Below are 5,815 nucleotides of genomic sequence, written 5' to 3' on the forward strand. Positions count from 1 at the left end.
GGTTAAAAGCCACTGGGAGTAGTCCAAGTATTAGCAAGTATAACATTGGCCCCTAAAACTTCATGTCTGGAATGCATTTCTCAGAGCCTATGAGTTGAGCATGGGCCAGAAACGTGCACTTCAGTATTTATAATTTGTGTTCTTTGGCAGAATGTCTAGGGAAGTGTTATAATTCAGCTCTGTGTGTATGAGTGTGTATGAGTGTAGCATGTGTGTAAAAAAAGGAGGTGAGGAAGGAAGAAGGAAGAGGAGAAAATCTATAACCATATAAACTGATTCTCATATTATAGAATATCCTGATTTCTTCCCCTTCTATTCATCTTCCTCTGGATATATCCTAGTTTTCTAGTGCCTTTTCTTAAATGGAATACCAAGAGTTAAACAGCTTACTCTAGATGTGGTCTGACCAATGGGACTATCACTTCTTTTGAGCTAGACATTATATCTGTTAATGTAATAGATATTATTAGCATTTTTAGCAGCAATATCACACTATTGTATTCATTACAAAAAATGTTGGGGGGGGTAACGCAAAAATTTGGGGACTGTAAGGTAATCTCATCCCACTTTGTCTTTACCTTGAAAAACAGCATGTTGTGGTGAATGAATAGCTGGATTTGGGCTCAGGAAGGTCTATCCCTCAAATCCTGCCTCTTTTGGTTGTGGACTAATTGCGTGACCATAATGATTAAGTCATTTAATCTCAGTAACCTCAGCCAACACAGGATTCTCTCTGAGCATCTATATTACTGATTGCTTGCCCATCTGCATTAGAGGAAGGAATTTCCACACCAGCAATTCTCTATAATGATGAAGTTACAGATGAAGCACTTCCTCTCCCCTCAAAAAAAAGTCTTCACCTTTAAAGGCATATTACAAAATTTCTGGTTGTTTGGGGTGGGGGGTGGGGGTTTTTTGATTCTGTTTGGGTATCACAAAAGGTCCTGATTTCAATAGTGCTCCATTTGCAGTCTTTCCCAATGATAATGATGGTTTAAATGACATTGACTTCTGAGGTCCCTTCTAGCTCTAAATCTAGGACCAATCAATTAACAAGCATTTATAAAACACCTATTACATATCAGACACTGTGATAGGCTTTGGATCTTCTAATCCTACGAATTGTTAAGATGATTTTCTTCCAAGGAACTCAAACCATCAAGAAAATATAGGGGGAAGGTGTAGGATTTTGGAAGGCAAAATAGTTTCATAATGTAGGACTGTGATGGAGGCTGGGCCTATTGTTCAGATTTCAAAATGTTGGAGGGCACAAAGCAAAAACTCTCCTCTCATGCTGACATTTGGACACACTACAATGAGAATAACACCAGCTCAGTTCTTCACTACTGTTAAGTATAACATAACTTGTCTTTATGGCAAAAAGAGTCTGCTTATGACAGGAGAGAGAATTTTCTTGTTTCCCCTCTTGATATCACTGGGCTTATAATTTCCTCCTGTATTATGGCAGAAATAGCCCCCACCTCTACAATTTCCTAGATCTAGTGATGTAATAGGGCCTTCTCATGTAGATGTTCTGTTGTGTGGATACTTCAGGTTTTTCTGTTTATTTCCACTGGGGGTCTCTAAACTAAAACTTGACTTTTCCAGGTTATAACCATTCTTAGTCCTCTCTAACCTGGCAAGGTCACATAAAGCATATTCTATGAGCTAGTCTGGTCTTACTTCTCAGGGAAAAAACCCAGTTTATTTCAACTTGCTTTTTATTGATGGAATATAAACCACATGTATTACAAATACACAAGAAGATAACAGGAATCTTTGTGCCAATTGGCTTCACCAGCCATCTCAAATCTCATCTGTGTGTCTTGATCTCTAAGAAGTAAAGCAGTACCTGTTCTAGTTCCAAGAAACCAGCTCTGTCCAGAATTGCAGGCTGGATGTGAAGTTAGGACTGTGCAGTTTTATAACAAAAGAAATGGGAACCTCTTTTTCAAAAAAGTACTAATCTGGAGTAAGACAATGCTAGGCACTTTTTGACCACCCTGTTTTTCAATGCCAGGGGCTCAGTTGAATGTACTCATTAGAACTTCCAGCTATTTCTAACTAGATCTCTATTGTCCTCCATTAGTAGGATGGAGCATAGTCAGCTTGGGTCAATTGCCCTAGCCAGAAGCTATTTTATAGAATATTTTGGAGAATGAAGGGTCTGAACTGAAGCCTACATATAGTAAAATCCACCCTTTATGGGTTTCTGAGCTAGTCTTTGAAAATGAATGTCAAAGACAGGAAAAATATAAAACAGGGAGGGCTACAGTGAAATATATATCTATTAAACCATGCACAACATTTCTGTTTCTGTCTTTATCACCAAACACTGTGGCAGAGTAAAGTAAACCCTTAAATTTAACTTTGGTCCAAATAGGGTATGCTCAACCCTTAATTAAGGTTGATATAAAAGACATCAAGGACATATTGAGGTTTTGAATGTTTATATAACAAGACAGACACCAAGTTTCAGCAGCTGAACATGTAAATTTAGCCTCTATGTCAGATAGAGATTTAGAGGTAAGGAAGTAATTGGGGAAACAACTCCTCTCCACATTACAAACATTCTTAGCCCATTAGCAGACCAAAAAATAACTCCAACAATGGAGTCATTTTATCAAGCAAACCAATTTTGTGGTTTTAGGCTATGATGTGATTTTTCTCTTTTAATTTTGTAACTGTGGCAGAAAACCAACAGGGTAGGATGTCATAGTCAATATTTCAGCCACTACATGGCTACAAAGTTACAAGGCAAAGTCAGGCTGCAGATTTCTCGTGTAACCCGAGAAGATGTTGTATGAATTATGAGGGGACAGGTGATGACTTAATGGCTTCCAAGGTCAAAATCCCCTGAAAAGGTTCAGAAGAAATATACTCTGACCAGTGACAAGAGGAGTTTCCTTCATGTGTATCATAAGTTAAGGCTTTTTGTGGGTGCTGGATGGGAACATGGGGGAGAAAAGGGAGTGAGTTGCAGTTTCCATGGACCACTCGGTTAACGGTTGTCAATCCAAATGATACAAAGCAGGGTGTTGCTGAAGTTGGAGTACTGGGTCTGGAGTTTTGAGGAAAGATTCAAATCCTGCCTCTTTCATTTACTAATGGTGTGACCAGGGATGAATCATTTAATCTCTCGGAACCTCAAGCATCTTCCTTGGCCACAAGTGAATGGCAATCTGGAATGGTGAAGGAGTTTCTCAAGTAGATGAAGTCACATTTGCTTCATTTACACACACAACCCAAACTTTAATCCTTGGAGATTTTTCAATTGAGAGACATGTTGACAAATCCTGCTGTTTGGCCAGGCATTCCTAAACTGTTGGTATTGCTTTTGGAAAATTGTATTCACTATTGAGAAGGCAAAAACATAGATAAAAGCAAATGTGGATATAATATGTTGGGGCAACTAGTGACAGAGTGGAGAGAGTGCTGGGTCAGGAGTCAAGTAGACCTGAGTTCAAATATATTTTAGACATTTATTAGTTTTGAAACCCTGAACAAGTCACTTAACTCTGTTTGCCTCAGTTTCCTCATTTGAAAAATGAGCTGGAGAAGGAAATGGCAAACCACTTCTGTATCTTTGCTAAGAAAACTCCAAATGGGGTCACAAAGTGTTACATCACTGAAAATGACTCAATAGCAATAGTATATATTATTTGTATGATTTGTACTTATGCAAGAAGTCAATATATAAAACATAAAGATGTATGAAATGTGGGGATTTTCCCCTCTTGTACATGGAAGGCTCAGAGAAATGTGAACTGTGACTTCATTTAATGATAATAGTCACCCGGAAGAGAATAATTTTCTTATTTTTTTACCCACCCAAATCTTTGGAGGAAAAAATGATTTTTTTTCCTTTTTTGCTGACTTTTTTGTAACTTGTTCAGGATCACAGAGCTAGCAAAATGAAATTTTAAAATTTGTTCAACTGAGATTAGACATTTAAAAGCCTGGATGATCTGTACTTCTCTTCTAACAGTTTCTGTTTTCCTTTGAAGAGTGTATAAGTGGACATCTTTCTATGATTAAGTAATCAATAATTTTCCAGAAAATGATAATTTGAAATCAAGGTTTAGTACTTTCTCTTAGCATATGTGGAAAGTCCTCTACATGTTGTTTGGTGATTATTTTCAAAAGCATTTGGCAAGGAGGTTCGTAGGGATAAGATCAGGATTTCAAGATGGCATATTTAGAGCTGAAAAGGATTTCAAATATCATCTAGTCCAATGCCTCATTTTACAGAAGGTAGTTAAATGAGCCCAGGGAAGTTAAATGATTTGCCCTATATTACATAGTTAATAAGTGTCTGAGGCAGAATTTGAATACAGCTCTTCCTGATTTCTATTTCAGAATTCTATCTACTGTACCCTACTGTTGGAGAGAGTGATTATAGGTGAGGAAATGTCATCCAGTTATGACAAACAATTTTATTCCCTGAGGCAAATAACATAAATGTATCTTCTAATAAATTTTGTAATTCATTATATTAAAATAATATAAGAAATAATTAAAACAAATTCAGTTGAAAGAGGTTACTAGTGGCCTATAGTTAAAAGCATCTAGTAACTTCCCATTTTAACTAAACTCAGTTGTTTCTACAAAGCTTCTACATCGACTTCTACAAGTTCATATGTTAAATTTTCATGCTTTTATATTTTTCTGCTTTAGGACAAAGCCCCATTCATTCTTCTCTAGTCGTAGCTCTTATGGCACTGAGTTTCCTATTTGGGACTTTTCTATAAGGAGCACTTCAAAGATTATGGAAGAGAAGTAAAAGGACCAGAAGTTTTAAAATAAGCCTTCAGGCTTCCTGAGTACAAAAATCTGCTGAGTCCAAGATTACACTCAGTTGTGGTTACTTATGGAATTTACATTATTACATTCATTTTACATTATTAGTAGCAGATCAGGGTGGCAGAATTCACTGGTTTGTGCTGCTGCTGACTTTAGAACAGATGGTTTCTGGAAAACTGGATGTCCCATCACCATGTTTGTTCAGAAATAAATTGTGTCTTTGAAAACATTGAAATTCTCTGATAATATAGGATTGATCAGACAAAGGAAGGTTAGGGAGAGGAAAGATCCATCTCTGGTGTGGAGACTCATTACTCTAGGTATCTTGGAAAACCAAAAGAAAAACCGATCATGATATCTCATACATAGGCAGCATGAATACATACTACCTAATATTTGTCCATATGTTGATCCATGTGTTGTTGTTGTTATTGTTTGTTGTTGTTATTGTTGTTGCTAAATCATTCAATTGTGTTCAACTCTGAATGGATTTCTGTCCATGGAGTTTTCTTGGCAAAGATTATGGTGTAGTTTGCCATTTCCTTCTTTGATCTGTCTACTTAGGTTCTACCACAACTTTACCAGACATTGTTATATGGTTTAATGAAGATCTAGAAAGGCTTGGGTCCATATATTTATTATATTTATTTCAAGAGTTTTGCTTGGTCTGGCAGTTTAGGAAATTTGATAAGCAACATATGACACTCCTCTCTTTCCTTCCTCATATATATCATAATAGTCATTCTATTTACCTTCACCCAGTGGAATTCCCTAGTCAAAGCATGAGTTCCCCAACGATGAGTACTCACCAACTTGGAACTATGCCCAAAGAGCTATCAAACTATGCATATCCTTGGATCCAGCAGTGTTTCCACTGGTCTGCATAGCAGAGATCATAAAAGAGGGGAAAGAATCCACATGTGCAAAAATGTTTGTAGCAGCTCTTTTTCCAGTGACAAGGAACTGGAAATGGATGCCCACCAGTTGGGGAATGACTAAATAAGTTATGGTA

This window comes from Antechinus flavipes, chromosome 2 (genome assembly GCF_016432865.1).
Source record: "Antechinus flavipes isolate AdamAnt ecotype Samford, QLD, Australia chromosome 2, AdamAnt_v2, whole genome shotgun sequence".
NCBI lineage: Eukaryota > Metazoa > Chordata > Mammalia > Dasyuromorphia > Dasyuridae > Antechinus > Antechinus flavipes.